Here is a 21,057-nt window from a genome sequence, read left to right as displayed (position 1 = left end):
CTCAGCACAGTGTATGATAGAAGTAGTTACATACTGGACAAACACAATATAAAGTCAAACAATGATTAAAGGTTAATGTTGGAGGAAAACAAATTAATACATAAATAACATACATAATAATAATAATAATTCAATTCAATTAATTCAGTTCAATTCAATTCTTAATTATTAATGTGCCAAGTCAACAGCCGCAAGGCCAATTTCAGACACAGCACAGTGCAGAAAAATGAATTACATTCTAGACAAACTTATTAAATTAACATACAAATTACAAGTAAGTACTGAGAAGAAATAATAATGAATAAAGTAAAAGTATAAGTAAACAAACAAATAGCTGATATGGACTGAAACAGAAATATTTAATAAAAATACTAACAGCTATATTATATTTAAAATTTGTTTGGGTAAAACTTTCCTGGCTCCGAATACGTCAACCTCCCTGCAGACAACGTTAGCAGCTGCTGCGCATCTAGCAGAGGGACAATTTTTAAATAAGGAGCAAACATTGAACAATGCAAAATCTCTGATATACCGAGCAGGAACTCGGAGACCAACAATTTCCAGGGCAGAAGGGCAGAATTTAGAGCCAAAATAAACTTGAATAAGAAAGAGAGCATCAAGGCGATGTCTCCTAGTACATAAAGTATGTAATTTTAACTCCTCAAGAGCAAGAGAATAATTGTAGTGAACTTTAGGAAAGAAACGTTTAAAACAAAGGGCCGCAAACCTCTGCTGGATGCGTTCCAGCTTGTTGGCATCAGTTGACGTAATCGAATTCCAGACTACGGACGCATATTCAAGTTTAGACCTAACTAACGTAGTGTACAAACTGAACATACAGTCTAGCGAAGAGAAATTGTAGGTAATGTTACGAACTAGACCCAATAGTTTCGCACATTGAGAGAAAATGTAATTGACCTGGTCATGGAAATATAGCTTAGCATCAATAAACACTCCCAGGTCTTTTACAGAATCGGTCCGGGCTATTGACGTTTGAAAAAGTTTATAATCGTAGATAAGTAAGTTGGTTTTCCTGGTGAAGGATATAACTTTAGTTTTACTGATGTTGAGTTTCATACAGTTTGCAATGCACCAACCTTGTATAGAGTTAACGTCAGACTGTAGTAGATAGCAGTCATGAGGGGAACTAATGGCTCGGTAAATTTTGATGTCATCAGCAAAAAGCAGACACTTAGAATGGGCAACTGCATCACACATGTCATTAATAAACACATTGAAGAGAAGGGGTCCCAAGACAGATCCCTGAGGTACACCTGAGAGAACTTCAAAGGGTGAGGAAAGAACACCAGAAACACGGACCTGGGATTTCCGGTTGGATAGGTAACTGCGAAACCAGCTTACATAACCACCAGAAAGCCCAGCAGCACTTAGCTTGTGAAGAAGAAGAGAATGTGGGACAAGGTCGAATGCATTGCTCAGATCAAAATAAATGGCATCAGCTTGTCTCTGGGAGCCAACTATAGGGGAGATAAAATCAATGTAAGTCACCAAATTAGTGCTTGTGGATTTTGTTTTAGAGAAGCCGTGCTGATAAGGACTAATTTTTGATTTTAGATAATGGGAAACATGTTCATGAACAATAAATTCGAATATTTTAGAAAAATTACTGAGTAAGGATATAGGCCTATAGTTGCTAACAGAGGTGCTTTTGCCTTTCTTGAGAACAGGGACAATTGCTGCTTGCTTCCATAAGGAGGGAAAGTTATGCTGAGATAAGCTTAGATTAAAGATGTGTTTCAGAATAGGTACAAATATATCAGTACAACCCTTAATAATGAATCCAGGGATGTCATCGACTCCAACAGACTTAGATGGTCTCAGGCGCTTAATAGCTTTAATAACATCGGAATCTGAAACAGACGCTAAAGGTAAGAATTCGGAAGATGACAATAGGTTGGGGAAGACAATAGGACCAGGATTGTGGTACACTGTTTGAAAATGTTTTGAAAATTCATCAGCAATGTCATGAGGTTCGATTAAATGCTTACCATCAACCTCAAGCTGGATGGAATTTGAATTTCTTTTCCTAAAGGAGGCCACATATTTCCAGAATTGCTTGGGTTGCGACTTTAAATTTTCGTCCACAGATTTCAACCATCTAAGTCTGTCAGACTTAATAGTAGACTTAACTAGCTTACGATAATAGGAAAATTTTTGGTAAAGGCAATCGGATTTCTTTTTCTTAAAACGTCTGTAAAAATAGTTCTTTTTCCTTATGTAATACTTTAAGGAACTAGAATACCAGTGCGGAAATTTCATACGAGTGTTTATGATGCCACGGGGAATTGCATGTTCCATGGCATCTTGAACAGCAGCATTGAGGCCGGCGACAGCAGAATCCACGGAGGTGGTACCATATACACAGGACCAGTCGTAAGTTGAGAGATTATTATAAAGCAGTGCATAATCCCCAGACGAAAATTTACGGTACGAATATTTATAATTTTGAATACAAGTGGCAAGGGACAAACAAATATTGATAATTAGTGGGGGGTGGTAATTGTCAGGCTTAATAAGTCCAGAGTCAACAGGAGTAATACTTATGTCGCTTAAGTTAGAAAAAATTAAATCAAGTAGATTGCTGCCGCTGACATTATCAATGCACTGATTAAGATTTAGTAGACACGTGGAAGTGTAGATCGCATCTCCCTTAAGTTTCGAGTAATAATGAGAATTGGGCAGAGCTAAACCACTTTTCCAGTCGAAACCAGGGGCATTAAAATCCCCAACCATAATTACTCGAAAATTATGGGTATCCAGATTGTTTTCTAAAAAACGAAAGTAATTAGCAATGTTTTCAGGATTAGCGTCAGGAGGAAAGTAATGATTTCCAATGAGAAAGTTGAGGCCGTCTGAAGTGGGGATTTCAACCCATACACATTCATCGCAAGATTCTAAATCGTATCTGCGTTTACAAGAGCGAATTTTGGAGGATAGGGCAGTGAGAACTCCACCACCACGTGTCTTATTTACAGACGCCCTGTCAGAACGGAAAACTGTATAGCAGTCAGGAAATAAATTATGATCGTAACACAGGTCGTTAAGCCATGTCTCAGTTAAACATATAATATTGTAGTCCGTGGAGCAGATATTGTCATAAAGTTCGACTTGTTTAGTCCTAAGACCTCTGACATTTTGGTAATATATGTCAAAACATTTTCCAGGATATTTGGGAGACCTGGCAAAACAACCTGTGTTGTTATCAGGCTTGCTAACCATTAACTATGTACAGAAGCGCCCTCCCCCTGGGCAACAACGTTTACCGTATTTTCTGAATCGCCAACAGGACCCATAACAATAGTATTAGGTTTGTTAAGCTAATATTTGTCTTAATATTGAAACTGAAGTATAAAGTACGTAAATTACTTATGGAATAGTTGGAGCCTCATTGTGCAGAGAATTGTACGTAATGTATGGGAGGTAAACAACGACTGATTTGGTGGTGTAGGAGATAGTCAAGGTAAGGGTGGGAGGGGGAAAGAAGGAATGCGGAAGAAATATTGAGGGGTGGGGGTGGGAAAAGGTTTTAGCTGTATATTATGTTTTGAGTGTATCAATTACTAAATCGTAAATTTTATATATCGGCAAGAAAGGCCGTACTTTAGACACATATGAAAGATTTTACATTTATGAAATTAGCAAGCAATGTTTACAACTTAATGATAATTTTACAGAAATGTTTAATCCTATTTACGATTAATTGTTGGGCCTCCCTTACAATTTTATAATGAAACATCGTAATTTGCTATTTGTCTATGGATGTGTATGCGAGATGGAACCGACTGATTTGATGTTATAAAACATCAATCAGGTTTTAATTTTGGTTTTTATACAAGACTTTTATTGGTTTTGAATAACCTATATTTTATATTCTTATTTTAATTGTCTTAAATGATTTACGATATTGTATCTGACTTTACGTGCTGCAGTTCAGTGGTGTACGTTTGTTGAAGTGTATTCACCTGAGGATGTCCACTAGTGGCCGAAACATGTGGTGAACTGTATCTGGGCGTTGTCCCTGAGGTTCTTTGATTGTTGTGTTGTGACAGCCCAATAAATAAGTTACAATTCTTTAAAGGCTTCATATGTGTCACCTTTTTGTTTCAAGAAAGGAATGAAGATCTTTCTACTATGATCATCCACAACAGTAAAAAAATTATTAGCATTCCCATAAGAGGGAACTTCAAATGGCCCAACCAGATATAAATGTAATAGATCAAGTATCCTTTTTGACCGTTTGTTCCTTGATTGTAGGAAAGGCTTCTTTGTCATCTTGCCTTCCAGGCATGGAACACATTTCTTTGACTGATCTTCTTGTTCCTGAAAATCAATGCCACTAGCTAAACCTTTTTTATCAACCGCATGCTAACCCTATTTAAATGCCCCAAACGCCTATGCCACAACAGTTGTTCATCAATTAGCTGGGTACTTGCAACTTGTTCATTCTTTACAATATTAGTGCAAGATTTCTCACATTTGTCATTATTCTCTTTGGTATTAATCTTATTTTTAGTTGCAATATTTGCAGATTGGGTAAAGTTACCTTTGGTATTTAAACAATTAATCCAATTTTTTGGATATGCTTTGGCAAGAACTTTGCCTGTTACCTCAAAATCACCAGAATCATATAAACTGCAACAGTCTTTGGTGAATAACACAATGACACCCTTGTTTACAACTGAGTTCACAGATAACAAATTTGTAGACAATTTTGATACATGCAATACATCTGAGATATGGCTAAAATTGTCATTCACAAGTTTTACATCACCAAAACCTGCACTGGTTAACATGTTATCATCAGCAAGCCTTATCTCATTTCTCTTTAGAATCATGTGTTTTATAATTTTGCAAAATAGTCTTATTTCCAGTCATGTGGTGTGAAGCACCAGAGTCTATTACCCAAGTATCAGCCTTAATTTTAACATGATAGGCAGATACCTCATACCTGGATTTTTTACTGGTCTTATTTTTCCATTCATTTTCATTATACCTTTGATTGGATCGTTCTTTATTTTCATCAGTACTATTAACTGATTTAGAAGACTGAGTGCCCTTAAGATTCTGGTTGTGTTGGTTGTTGTGATTATTATTGTTTGCCTTAGCCTTATCTTTAAACCAACAGTTTTTTGTTTATATGGCCTAGCTTACCACAAATTTGACATTTTGGTGGTTTACGTTTAAACTTATCTCTGGACAGACTGATTGATTGATTGATTTATTTAACATCCATAACTGTTACATTATGTACAATTGGACAAGTCAGTTTTTTAAAAAAATATATGAGATTAAACATCACATCAAATGACTAATAATATAAAAAACCATAGAAAAATAACATAATAAATCCTTTAAATATGATAAAACAGTGGATGAGTATAATAAGGCAAAAAAAAGCTAAACTATAAATTACATGCAATAGCTAAAATAAATTACCTAAGTATCTTTGTTCTATTATTAAGCTAATTCTTGTAAAAATATTCTTGAAGGGAATAAAAAGCTTTGCACAACAAGTAATCCTTTAATTGATGCTTAAAAACCTTGAACTCTTGAATATTTCTTATTTGAGAGGGCAAGTTATTATACAATCTTATTCCCATGTTAATCACACTCCTTTTACAACGTAAGGTGTTACATGGTTGGACATACAAATTCTGCTTATGTACTGTGTTATAACCGTGCACATCTGAATACGAGATGTTATATATCCTATTTTTCCTTAAAAAACACAACGTCTCAAAGATATACAATGAAGTTATGGTTAAAATTTTAAATTCACCAAAAAATTCTCTACACGATATCCTGTTATTGACTCTTTTGATCAGTCTTAAACATTTTTTTTGGATTTTAAAAACAGTTTGAATGTCCGTTTGACCACAGCCCCAAAAAATAATACCATATCTCAATAAAGATTCAAATTTCGCAAAATACAAACTTCTCAAAATTGGAAGACTGACCAAATCTCAAGGATTTGATAAGATGGATGGTTTTGTTTAATTTTTGAACTAAATGGTGAATATGAGAGGACCAACTTAAATTCTCTGTAATATATATACCTAAAAATTTTAAATTAGCTGTGTATGTTATTTTCTTATTATTCAAATAAAGTTCCGGTTTATCAATTTGACGGGGACCACGTCCCTGAAAAAAGAGTGCTTTTGTCTTTTCAATATTAATAATAAGATGATTTACCGCGAACCAATTTTCTAATTGATGCATAGAAACTATAGTTTTATCATTTAAAGATTTAAGATTTTTGTCAATAATTAGTATATTGGTGTCATCTGCAAATAAAACAACTTTCGCTTCATGAACAGCTTTAGGCAAATCGTTTATAAACATTAAAAAATAAAAGAGGTCCCAGAACCGAACCCTGAGGAACACCGTACTTTATTTCCTTACATGAAGAGGAGAATGAGTTTTGAACCTGAATTTGCATTTTTACAAAATTCAGTATCTTGCAATAGCTTAGATTTAATGAACTCACTAGTCAAAGTCACATTGGAATTTTCGAGTGCCATACACATGGGATAATACTCTTTAGTTAAACCCTTTGACATTAAAGCGGCTAATAGCTCATCTTCTATTTCTTTTTGCCCATCGAGACTAATCTAAGATTTACTGACATGAAGGCATTAACATATTCCTGCTTACTTTTATAGTCCTCAAGCTTCAAAGAGCACAAATCAGTTAAAAAATACTTATCCAACTATTGACACCCTGATCTTTGAATGTTCTTTCCAACGCATCCCAGGCTTCCTTTGCTGTACTTGTCTGGACAATGTAAGATTTAACTTGGGGCTCCAATGTCAGACAAATGATGGCTCTGGCTTTCTTGTCCTTTTGTTTCTTGAGGGATGCGGGAGTTGCATCTTCTGCAGAATATCCACTGACTGCTGCCCACACAGTTTCAATCACTAGAACATTCTGAATATCAAAGCACCATTCTCTATAATTTTCCCATCCTTTAGGCTTATCAATATTCATGCAGGGCTTTGGAGTGGCCATGATGAAACTTGTCTCTTTGTCTTGGTGGTGGTGTCAGTCCAAGGGATCACTTTTAAATAACACTTTCACTTTTTACCATTTATACTTATCAATTATATGATCCTGGGCCCATAACCTGTTATTTTCACTTCTACGTGTATCAAAATGTCTGTCTTAATAAAGCAGGGTTAGATTGAACACTGATTCTTACTTATCATTCGACCCACGTAGAAGTGAAAATAATAGAAACAAGCAAAAGTTCTATTTCATTAGTAAAAAACACTGTTGCACTTGATGGAATTCAATCCTAAGTTTACTTATAAGTACATGGTAACATCCGTGATTTTCAAATCACTCATAAAAAAGTATATGTAATTAGTAATTAATATAAAAAAGGGAAGTGATTTCTGTACATCTGAAGTGCCTTATTTTAGATGAATTGAATATTTAGGACTAAAATAAACAAACATTAAATTACCATCCACCTGTTCAATGTTAGTAGATACTTACTGAAACTGTAAAGAAACCAAGGTATACTGAGTGATTCAAAGTCCTACAGCTAAAATTTTTAAGGGATATTGAGGAGATAATTTGGACCAGAAAATGAAAACAGTTGTCTGATTTGCCATCATTTCAGAATAATAGCATTATAAATTTTTAGTCTTTTTTTATTGCTAGTGGGGTGGGACTAGGTCCCTTGTACTGCGGCCACTTCTGGCCTATTGTACCAGCCCCAGATGACAGGTGAGGGTGATTATGGAGCAATTGGTGGAATGAAGATTGGCAGGGGAAACCGAAGTACTCAGAGAAAATCTGCCCCAGTGTCACTTTGTCCACCACAAATCCCACTTGACCAGACTTGGGGTCGAACCAGGGCCGCCGTGGTGGGAAGCCAGCAACTAACCGCTTGAGCTATGGCATGGCCAATTCTTAGCCTTACTTTTGTTTGAATGTTTCTGTGATGCAGCCTTTGTAATGTCATAAGACACCAAGCCATAAGCTCATTTTACTTCCAACAACAAACAAAAAAAAAAGAGTGCTAACAGAAAAATTGGACAGACGTTGCTGCATACATACAAGCAAATAGACAGGCAGATGCAGCACTTTTAGTTGCTCTGCAGGGCTGTAAACATATCTAACGCACATGAGAATCACTGTCATACATAACACTCAACAGCCCTATTACACATCATCTTGTTTCCTCCCAGACTTTGTACTTGAGTTTTAACAGCAGCTCTTTCTCTGGCTGCTAATGGCTAACCAAAAATATGATTAATATGATGATATAATTGCTGAATGATGCTGTATCTTATCATTTATGAGAGCAGCATGATATAGTACAGATTTAACACTGCAAGAATGTCTTCATACATAAGTTCTCTACTCACATACATAGGTGAATCAAATGAAAACCTTAAAACTGAGATAAAAATTCAAAATATCACGACATTGTCCTATAAGTTGGCAGACATGTTACAAGAGTATCCTATAGGTGGCAGTATAATGCAGACAAACAGAACCAACAGAACGCCATCACGATGCTGGTTTGAAGATGGCTGCTCCACTACGTACATGCACGAAAGAAGAACCATGTTCTGTAATTTGTTCTTGATCAGTGAAGGCGTAAATCGATTGAAGTTCATCGACAGATGAAGGTTCAGTATGCTGATGCATGTTTGTCACAGCAGCAAGTGTACGAGTGGAGTAGTTAATTCAGAAATGGTGTGACGTCTGTGGCAGATGCTCCTCGCTCAGGTCAGGTGCACAGAGTTGCGACCCCTGAGTCTATTACAGCAGTTGAAGCCCTAGTGATGGAGAATCGCCAAGTGTCAGTCGATGAAATAGCTGAAATTCTTACAATGAGTCACGGATCAGCACATCATGTCATTCATGATGTGCTCTAATTCTATACAATTATAGAGTGATTATAACAGCACAAATATTGGGGTTTGTCTTGCGAATCTGTCACTTCTGCCTGAATCTTTGACTGGTCTCTACTCTCATGAATCTCCAATCTCTATTCCTCTGATCTATTACTTGAATTCACGAACACACTGCCTTTTATAAATGCCTCACAGCCTGCATAGAAGACACAACACTGAACAGTTCCTCTGTTGCCCTGCTGGTTGTCATGGGAATCTTGTGTTTAGCAACCTGGTACCTAGGCAATGACTCCTTTGCTGCTACAAGTAACAGGAATGTGATTTCTGGTCCATTGCTCAGTAATGGATGTCCACTCTGGCTTTCAGCCATCACATTACAATATTGTATTCTGTCACGAGACAAAAATGAACTGTGAATAAACAGGGAGGATAGGTCCTCCTTCAGCAGGCTACTGAAGCCTCTCATCCACTCCCTGAAGGACAGAACAAAGAAGGGTCTCTGCAAAGACAAGACATGTACTCCCCTATGTGGACTCACAAAGAAAGGGATGATTTCTCACTTGCCACTGTCTGTCAACAAGAGCTTTGAAAAGGGCCATCTTTTCCCAATTCTCAATTTTTCCTTCTACGATTCACATACAGGCACCCTGAAAAGGCCATCACTTGTCTACATTTCACTTTCCTTCCTGTGACACAAAACAGTACTGTGGCCCTGGAAACAGAACCCTTTCCTCACAATTTCATTTCTCTCCTGTGATAATATAAAAACAATACTGGAACCATGAAAGTGCTGCTTTCCTGCCTACCATATGTCCTGGTTCAGACTGGGTTCAATTTTCTTACCCTCCCCCTTGGACCTGAGTTACCACCACTACCAATATAATTGGGGCCGTTCCTCACTTCAAATCTACAGGCAAAGGCAGCATACTCCTTCAAAATGTTATTATCTGCTGTGGGGTCTTATGTAGTTTTGTCATTACTCCGATGACAACCCACTTCTTCGGAACAGTTTGTTGGTCCTGAAAAGGTCCGTGGTTGCTGAGATGCTTGACCGGTGAGGTAGCGCGGCGCGTGCCGGTAGGGAGAGAGGTTAGTTGCGGTGAGTGGACTGGCCGCAGTGTGGCCGTTGCTGGAGGTTGCTTGGTCGCCATGCAGCAGGTGAATTGGAGTTGCATGGCTAACACAGCGCGGTCGTAGGCTCCTGGTGAAAGGCTAGTCCTTGAGCGCGGTCGTAGGAGTGCTGAGGCAGTGGCTATGCCAGATGCCCAGTGGGTCGGACAGGGACACGACTACCGGCGAGTCCAGGCGAGGTGCCCCAGTGAGTCAGGTGTGAGAGAGCCGGAGGGCCGAGGCAGTTGTGCCTGACGCAGCCTGCCGATGCCTCCGAAGACCAAGCGCTGGCGACGAAGCCTGCTGGCTGATGTTGCTTGGTGTGGCTTGATCGTAGACTGATGATCGACTGATTTTGCTGGTTCGAGGCTGCTCCTTTTTATACACTGCTCGGTGGGCGGAGCGAAACTCGAAATTGAGGAGGAAGAATTGATTGGCTAGCGCGCGTAATGATGTAGATGCGGGCTAGCAGCGAGCGCAGTATAAATGCGAACGTTTGGACCAATTTGACTGGTTAGCGTGTTATGGTGAAAAGTAATGTGAAGAGTGTGCGTTGCAGAAAATGCATGATAATGTGGGATGTTCCCACACTGCCTACAAGACTCCACAATGTCACAATCTACAAGAAAACAGCCTGAAAACCCATAAACACAAAATTAGCATGCCTGTATGTGACACACATTAATTAAATAATGCAACATATGGTGACCTTCCAGAATGTGTTCATATTTCTGTTCTTATCTAACACAACTTTAAATTCTTACATTAAATATTTACTTCACATTAATGCGAAATGCTGTTGTAACATGAGTCTATATGGCTAACATGTCAAACTTGACATGAAGGGAGAGATTTAAGTTCACTTTGTTCACACAAAATGAGACAGTACCTACATGCAGTGACAATCTTGTGACTAAATAAATACTCAACAATCTCTTTCCCTTTTTTTTTATTCCCTACAAAACGGACAAAGATACATCGTATGATGAGGCACCGACCAAACAATTACTGTCAAAACTATACTCCATGGACCTCCAAACAATTTAGCATATAAAAGTCTAGAATATATAGGGTATCTATACTGAAAGACTGAAATATGCGTCATTAAGACCTATATATAAAACAGGTGAGAAATCAGATATGTCAAATTATAGACCAATATCACTGTTGACAACTATTTCTAAGTTGCTTGAAAGAGTAATGTAAAATAGGCTAAAGCAGCACATATATACAAATAATATAATTCCATCTGAACAGTTTGGCTTTAGGGAAATTAGGAATACAGAAATGGCGATCTACACCTTCACTAATCATATCTTAAAAACCTTAGATCAACGTAGACAAACATTAGGAATTTTTTGTTATCTAACAAAGGCATTTGATTGTGTCATTCATGATATTCTTCTGAGCAAACTGGTTGTCTATGGTACCGGTGGTAAAACTACAATGTGGTTTAAGTCCTATCTGGAGGGTAGGAAACGAAGAGTTGAATTGTACAATAGTTAGAAAGGGAAAATTTATTCTGGTTGGAAAACTATTAAATATGGAATGCTGCAGGGATCAATATTGCGTCCCTTGCTGTTTCTGTTATATATTAATGATTTATCACAAGGTCTAAATACTAATCTCAAGTTATTGTTGTATGAGGATGATACAAGCATACTAGTATCAGGTGATAATATCCAGGAAATAAAACAAAGTCCAGACATGTGTTAAATTCCCTAAACCTTTGGTTTACAAGTAATGGCCTGTCTTTAAATATGAAGAAAACTAAAGTGTTAAAATGCGAAACAATTAATCATGGAAATATGCCAATGCAATTGCAGTATAAAAATGAGGTATTATATGATGCAATGAATATCAAATTTTGGGGCCTTGAAATAGATAAGTTTTTAAACTGGAAAACACGTTAAATTAATGTTACCCAGATTGGGCAAGGCATGCTTCGCATTTAGAAATATGAAGTTGTGTAGTAATATTGAAACACTTATGACGATATATCACGCATATTTTCATTCAGTCATGAGGTATGCGATAGTTTTCTGGGGTAACTCACCAGATGCTAAGAAGATTTTTATCTTACAGAAGACAATTGTTAGGGTGATGATGGGATTGAAACAAAGAGATACATGCAGGCCGGTATTCAAAAAACTAAACATATTAACATTGGCCTCCCAATATATATTATCTTTGATGATTTTTATGATAAGTAATCTAGAGTATTTTATTAACAATGCAATCCATGATAAAACTACAAGACATAGAGAGAATCTACATGTACAGTAAAACCTGCCTTAAACGGACCCGTTATTAAACGGAAATATTTTCAGGTCCCTTGACTTTGGGGCTGAAAAAGATGTTAAATAACCTGGATTAAATGGAAACTGTCTAACGCGGACAATGGAAATCAAAATAAGCCTTTATACCGAAAATTTCCAGTCTTCCGGAATGCATCATTTAGAATAATTTTAGGCATCCTATATACTCTACAGAATTTTGTTTTCCCTAACTCTTTAAAATAAGCTTCTAACAGTACTGCACTAACTGCATTGCGATTCAGCAGAATTGTTTTCCCCTTCTGGAAATTGTATTCAGTAAGGGCTCTAGGCCTACAGTTTTACTTTAGTCTAGCAGTTGTCATCATGGCTACAAAGACAAGAGTTGTGCTTGATCTTAACACAAGATTAAAAGTGATTCATGCAAGTGCACGAGATTATTGTCTGTTAAGCAGATCATGAAGATGTTTAACATCGGTAAAACTCAAGTGTATGATTTTCTAAAGAAGAAAACGGAAATTTTGAGGTGGTGGGAAACCTGTGCTAATGGAAAAATAAAAAGAGAACTTAAGAAAACTGCAAACGAAGACGTTAATGAAATAGTGTGGGAGTGGCTTGTCAGCGTCAGGGCGAAAAATCACCGGTTGTCGGGTCCTATGATATAGGAATATGCTAAAAAAGTTGCTGAAATACTGAGGAAGACTGAATTCAAAGCATCTGATGGATGGCTGGAGAGTTTTCGCAAAAGACATTGGATAGTTTTTAATGAACTTTGTGGTGAATCAAGTGATATAAATAGTGAGACCATTGAGGAGTGGGAAGCTAAATTGCCATCCATAATTGAGGGATATGAACCTGAAAGGTGAAAAATGTTTGGGAGGAAAACTGTGCAAAGAAAGATCGACTGTTTTTCTACGTGGTTTTATGTCAGGTGAAATGGAGAAAACCATAGTGATTGGCAAGGCAGCAAAGCCACGACGCTTCCGAAACATGGACATACAGAAACTTCCTGTTGAGTGGAGATCCAATAAAAAGGCATGGATGACATCACAGAACATGGAGGAATGGTTATCGGCCATCAATGGTAGAATAAAAATGCAAAACCGGCATGTTTTGTTGTTCTTGGATAATGCAACATGCCACCCCCATATCGAACTTTCCAACGTGCGACTTGCTTGGTTCCTTCCAAACACCACTAGTGTTTCTCAACCAATGGATCAGGGCATCGTTCGGAATAAGGTCCATTATCGTAAATTACTAATGCTATCTTTGCTCGTCAAAATAGATTCTACATCATCCGCCTCTGAACTTGCAAGAACTGTCTCGGTTCTAGATGCAGTTATTTCGATAAGTCAAGCAATAAAGAAGTTGTTACCAGAAACTGTGACAAAGTGTTTCGAAAGAGCAGGATTTTCTACGGTAGAAGTTACTCCTAGTGTAGAAAATGAGAATGACCAGAAGGACTTACAACATTGCATGAATGAAGCTGCTTTCAGTAACTGCAATGCTGAGGACTACATCAACATAGACAAAGATGTGCAAACAGAACCAGACACAATGGATATTGATGTATTAGTTGAGAATTTTAGAGAAAATCGAAAAGGAATGGAGGAGGAGGAAGAGGAAGAAGAGAAAAATGACATTGTGATAGAAGAAGAAAAGTGCAGAGTGAAGACTTATCAGGATTCTGTCAACAGTTTAAAGGTACTGCAGGAGTTTTCCATGCAATGCAATGATTCAGACATGCTTACTCTAATTTCTCAAGCTAAAGTGTTTGTGGAAAGTCAGACAGCCAAGAGAGTAAACTGCGTGCAAAAAACTCTGCCAGAATTCTGGTAAAATTATAAAAAGTGAGTACTGCAATTTTTTTCTGTTAAGTGTAATGTCTGCATGTGTTCAATGATTATAGTGTGAATAAATTAATGAGCATGTTGTTTTGTTTTGTCTCAAATACGTTTATGTCCTGGTTTCGTTATTATAGTATACCTTGATTAAACGGAAACCTGGCTTCAGCGGAAAATTTTTCTGGTCCCTTGAGATTCCGTTTAAGACAGGTTTTACTGTATTACAGTCACATTTAGCAGTAAGGCAAAAAGGAGTTATATGTGCTAAAATTTTCAACAGTTTGCCTCTCTAAGTAAGAGATTTGGTACAAGACAGGAAACTTTTCCTAGGAAAACTAAAAGAAATATTAATCAATAATTCGTTTTATTCAGTTGATGAATTTTTGCCTTATTGTAAAGATTTATAGTCAGAAATATGTTTATTTATGTATATTTCATCATATTACTGTGCAATTTTTATATCTAAATATGTGAAAATTGTAGTTTTTATTGTATGCATATGTATATATGAGTAGGAAGAATTATTATGTATTGTTAATAATCTTGTTGGTATAGTTGTACGTGTAACATTGTATCTATTTAATCGAGGTATCCAGTTTACATTTTAACTATGATCGAACTGATGTCTCTGCAATTCTGTCTGTGATTGTCTTGTAACTGTTGTTTGACAAGTTTTATATTCAGTGCTGGTCACACACTTATGAATATTCTGAAACACTGATGTATGTATGTACGTATACCATCATCCACGGGAAAATACAAGATTGGAATGACTGACTTGACAATACAGATTATCACATGAATAGCTTTTAACCTATTTTATGGCAAAACAATATTTTATAATAAGTTTATACTTCATTGTAATTTTTATATCATGTTTTCTATAATATGATAACTGTTAAGTATCCAGATTCTATACACAACTGCAGTTCAGTAGTGCATAAATATGATGATCATGTATTTGCCTGATGATGGCTACGAATAGCCGAAACATGTAGCAAAGCTAATTTAGCCTTGAATACTGTACTGTTGTGTTGTGATGGACTTAATAAAGAATTGTATACTCAACAATCATTTCCCTTGAAGTGACCCTTCTCATCTCAACACTCATTGCTCATCATCTGTACTGTGATGTGGATGGTGCAACAGGAAGTAGGGGTCACGTGAACTCTGCATTTCTGCGAGTGACATCACATACCCCACTCCTTCCATTACTACGCAACGCTCAGTAAACACCCCTCCCCCTGTGGTGACATAACAGCACTTCCCACAGTGATGTAACAGGGGACACCACGGTTACTACTCAGCAATAAACAACTCTCGGCAGCGTTCATCAGCAACGCCTGTAAACATGAGGTGACACAACAGTGGTAGCTATCACGTAACTGTTTTCTGTGTTGACACTGCGGAAGCTACATAACAAGCAGTATTTGTCAGACAGAAGCCAGTGTACAGTGTGCTCCGACAGTTGAAATGTAGCAACTGCTGAAGCCAGTTAGTATTTGGAGCATTCGGTGCAGTTGAAGTGTGCGTGACTAGGTGTAAGAGTGTGTGGATCGTGCAGTCACTGAGAGAGTTGAAATCCAGCAGTCGCCGAGGCCAGTGGAAGTCCAGCAGCTATGAGTGAGTTGTATCGAGTGCGTGGCAGGGACTCCAGCAGGAGAAGTAATTGTGATACTGCAGATGGCAGTACTTGGATATTGTAAACTGTGTAAGTGTAAGAGTGAGTGTGCAATAAATTCGCTACATCCAAGATGGCGCGAAGTTATTTGTCGCGTCATACACCCAACATGTGACAGTACTGACCACTTACCTCGTTGCTACACAAGCAGGAAATAAAATCCTGCAAATCGTTCATGATGAATGGCACAGAATTGTGCATTCTCATAAATAACAGCTGCCCTTTCAATGTCAATGATGAGGAGAGATGTTAACAATAGAATGACTGTACTTCTACTTGTACTGTCTGAATTTATTGCAAGTGAGACAACTCCAAGTGCTTGTGTTTTGGCTCTAGACGATCATTCTTGAATGTCCAGACCTTCACTAACTCATCTACGGGCCTTGTCACAATATAATCCATTGATTCTTCTGCACCACCTGAATCTCTATAAGTACAAATCATCATCATCATTTTCACACCATATTACAAAGAATCTTGTCCATAACCCAGGGTCAAAGAGTAACATGCGGTGTTCTATTATACAGGTCTACTATAACTGATTCATTCGTTTTTAAAACGCTATATTTTCCAAAGCATTATACGTACAAATATGTCTGGTATATAAAAAAAGAACCGTAAACTCACCAAGTTTTCTTCACACTCTACAAATGTTCTATGTGTGCCCCTTGGGTCACATGACACACGTCCAGGCGGTAGTCGAGCTCGTTCCACACATTTTGTAGCATCATCCTATCAATGGTCATCACTGCAGCATAGATGTGTTTCCTCAGCTCTACTAGTGTTCTTGGCAATGGGGGTACATAAACACGATCCTTAATGTACCCCCAAAGGAAGAAGTCACAAGGCGTTAGATCAGGTGATCTGGGGGACCAAGAGAACAGAGCTATGTCATCCTCACAAACATGCCCAATCCAGCGATGCCACAGTTCACTGTTTAGGTAGCGATGAACATTGATGTTCCAATGAGGGGGTGTCCCATCTTGTTGGAAGAAAAAATCCCCGGAATCAGCAGCCAGTTGTGGAAACAACCACAATGGCAACATATCTAAGTAAACTGTACAAGTCACAGTTTTCTCACAAAAGAAAAACTCTTTTCTTGCTTTGTCACCATTTTGTAAAGGCACTGAACTTGTGCTGCCAACTGGTGCATACAATATAAACTTGGTGAGTTTATGTCTTTTTATATATCAATCATATTTGTATGTATAATGCTTTGGAAAATAATGCGTTTTATAAACGAATGAATCATTTATAGTAGCCCTGTATTTCAGCATCTTGCTGCATTGGGGCACCATTTTAAATGGTAAAGTATTACATCTGTAATGCAACAAAGTTTGTGGAAGGCATGCCAGCAGAAAATTAATGAGCCTGAGGTGTGAAGTTGCAGCCGAGTCTCTGAGGGCTGACAGTTGCTAGCTATCTGTTTGTAACTGGAAGTTGAAAATTATTGTAACCTACCAGTCTGCTCATTGCAGCCAGTTAGAATCTTGTGGAGGAAGTCTTTCCTTCAAAATTTTGGAAATGATGACCGACACTTTCCACATTGAAGACTAGCAAAAACACTGCAAATTTCACTGACATATTAAGTGGTGCTACAAATAAATCCTGCATTTCACACGCACGCATGCACGCACACACAAAAAACCATTTACAATTACTGTATTTCTGAACACTATCCATCGTCCTGTTTTTGGGCCTGGATTCTGTCTCTGTCTTCAAGTGAAAGCCTACTCTGCTGACCACCATCAATAAAGCTAGTCTCTATCGCCAGACACCAGCACCAATATGAGACAGGATATATAACTTAGGCACAGCAAAAACCATCTGTGACAGTTAAGACAAAAATTAAAAACATAAAAAAACTCCACACACATTAGGCCTAGCATCTTCTTCCATGCACTATTTCACAGCTATTGTTTTTAAAATCAAAGTACTATCAAAGGTCATCACTAAGGAGACAAATTCTCTGTATGGTACCAACTTAAAAAAACACAACTTTCACATATAATCTGTACTGGACAGAGTAGCAGTTTTCTAACTTCTGCTGCAATGATGGGAGAGATGTCCAAGCTGGGTTGACTAATCAGATGGCCTATCAGAGGCATGTGGGCAGATCTCTTGCTATTTCCTATAGGTGGTGTTTGGTTCAGTCTACAAGACCTTTGCTTCCTTCCAAAATATTTTGTGGCCTTCTTGGTACTTATTTTTCAAGGAGACCTTGGTTCAGGTGCTCCTTAATGCATATTTCTAAAAGTCTCCTTGTTTTGCTGACATAAAATCTGACAGTCACATGGAATATTGTACACACACTGCTTCATCTGCAGGGCACCTCTAACTGGTCCAGTTTTCATCAGTGTCTCATGGATTGTATGTTTAGTTTTGAAAATAGTTCTGACACTGAAATGGTATCTGACTTTACCAGAGATACCCTTAACATATTGGATAATGACTATGCCATGGTATATTCTATCTCAAGAAGGATGGTTGCTTCTCAATGGCTTCATTATGGGGTCAACAAATTCTTGTGGGTGTTCATTAAATATCAGGTCATGTCTTTAAGTTGTTAATATCCTTCTTGAAACCCTTCTGATTCTGACATATGGCTCGAGTGATCAAACCATAAATGACTCCCCTATGCATGTGATGTGGGTGGTTCGACTTGAAGTACAGATAATGACCCATATGAGTAGGTTTCCAGAAAACTTTCATGGCCAAATTATGACCCCTCTTCATGACCGAGACATCCAAGAACAGAAGAGTATCATTAGCTTCAACTCCCATGTGAATTTGACGATAGGTCTAAGGTTGCCGAAGAAGTGTTGATGAAAGTGCTGCAATCTTGCTGGTCCATGTAGCCACTGTACGAATGTGGTGTTGCCGCATCTGAGCCATTTAGTGGGTCTGGGGTCTGCTGTATCCAGTGCTATTTCCTCAGTGTTTCATAAATATATTACTGACCACTGGAGAATGTGAATTTCCCACTGCCATGCTTTCATTTTGCTAATATAATCTATCCTCAAACTCTAAGTATGCAGTCGCTGAACAGATGTCCAGTAATTCTTGTGTCTTCAACGTACATAAGTAAACATTCTGGGGAAAAAAAGGATCTATGCTGAGTCTATTTCTTATGACCTGTAAGACTTCTTCCACTGGTACAATGGTAAATAGACAGACAACATCAAAACTTACAAGGCAGTCTTCGTTTTGAAGGTTAATCTCCTGTATTAATTTTATGAAGTGTTCTGAGTCTGTACTGCCAACAAGAGGGCTCAGGATCTTATGGGGAAAATCTGCTACAGAATAACTGGGAGAGCCAACAGGGCTAACTACCGGTCTAAGTGGAATGTCAGGTTCGTGTACCTTCAGAGGTCCATCAGGGAGAAGTGGTTTACTATGGTAAGGTCTTAGTTTACATTTCAAGGTAGCAGGATGGACAGTTTTGCGCTTGGTAAGAACCTACCACATCTTCTTTTCAATTTGAGACATGGCAAACTTATGTAGAACTTCATAAACCCCTGATTCTAGTAGACTGGACATCTTTTCCTTGTATGTGGACTCATTCAACACTACTGTGCAGTTTCCTATGTCAGCCTGTAGAATTCTTATATCCCTGTTATCTTTAAGAGATTTCATCATCATAGATCCCTTCCTAGTTAGGTTTGATGTCAATGGTTTTGATTTTTCCAACACACATCGAATCCTACAACAGAACTCATACAAAAGGCAGGGGGAACTTGGACTTTGCACATTCAGCCACACATACCATGTCCAAATTAGACATTATTTGTTACTGCAAAATTAAGCTCTTTCTTAAGCACTGATTCTTCTGACTATGTGAGAATGTTCTGCGATAAGTTAGGGATGAATTTCTCAGATCCACAAATAGCTTATGGGGTTGCAGTGGTCTAGTGAAAATCTTTCACAGCTAAGAATTTTTAATCTGAATTTCTTTCTGCTTAAGTAAATTATTTTAAATTATAAAGTAGTCCATCTCTAATGCAACAAAGTCAATCCTTTCTTAAAAGACACTAAAATATATTTGATTCACTAAAATGTGTTTGTTAAATATTTTAAAATGTCATTAACTATGTACATTCAATGTCGCTGCTACATGGTTAGGCCACACATGAGCTATCATCAGGTAACACTTATTATATGTGGAGACCATTGCACTGTACACTTTGTCCTTAGTACACATTTGCACCTTGTTGTTATTGTTAATTTGCTATGTAGGAAGTACAAGGAAAAAACAGCACTAAACACACAGAATTAAAGAGAAAGTGATATGAACGATTTGCTTACACATTCATACTAAAATGGGAATTTGGACTGGGAAAAATCACAACTGCATACCTTAATCCTTCACCGTCGTCATTTTCATTGCCTTTCTTTTCCATTCTTCCCCAAGCATAGCTCCATATGCTATCAGCACGTGCATTTTCTTTTCTATTAAGTAACGAATGCTGAAAAAAGTATTCTAATTAGTGACATAACCTACAAAACTAGGGCAGTAAATCACTTTTCAACTGCATCACTACTCGTATTCCATTCCCATACACAAATCTACAAGATATGGGCAGCACTACTACAAATCAAATTATTATTTACTAAACTGTGAATTACAATCTTAATACCGTAATGTTACAATCCCAACGAACAAACACGGACGATACTAAGAATCTCTTTCACAGGATAGACAGGCGGCACAAGTTCAGCCCTCTCCAAGAAAGACGATAGGAGAACTGACACGAACCTGCATGATTTATAAAATTTTTACTTAAACAACAAAGTTTTAATACCAGGAAGGCTGCTGTGATTGTGAAAAGTTGAATATTGTGTATATTGTGTATTCCAGGCATTGTGTGTGTGTGTATGTTATTTAGCACTCAGAACACCTATTGTGATAGTGGTTTCCGAACAAGTATTGATGTTTCCTATAAAGATGATCCGTAAGGATCGAAACATGTAAGGGTGCTGAGTTTTCAAGTGGTAAAACTAAATAGTCACATTGTACGGAGTTGTTTTTGTCTTTGTCTTACAAGCCTCATGATCTGAAACATGCTCATGTTTCCAAAATAATAAATTAACTGAACAAATATAATGAACCTTGAAAGTATAATATATATATATATATATGTGTGTGTGTGTGTGTGTGTGTGTTCATAAGTTCATTGCTGAACACAATAATATGGCCAACATAATAAAATATCTGAAGCAATATAATGAATCTTGAAAATCTTAAATATGTAAAT

General features: G+C 37.5%; 1 pseudogene; it reads right to left on the bottom strand.

Moving 5' to 3' along the window:
• LOC111869496 overlaps positions 1–20,388 on the bottom strand; it is a 46,404-nt pseudogene extending 26,016 nt beyond the window's left edge.
• Positions 20,389–21,057: the final 669 nt, after the last annotated feature.

The sequence above is a fragment of the Cryptotermes secundus genome, unplaced genomic scaffold, assembly GCF_002891405.2.
Source record: "Cryptotermes secundus unplaced genomic scaffold, Csec_1.0 scaffold2355, whole genome shotgun sequence".
In the NCBI taxonomy this organism is placed as follows: Eukaryota; Metazoa; Arthropoda; class Insecta; order Blattodea; family Kalotermitidae; genus Cryptotermes; species Cryptotermes secundus.
The sequence above is the reverse complement of the archived record's forward strand: the minus strand, read 5'-3'. Positions and strand labels throughout refer to the sequence as shown.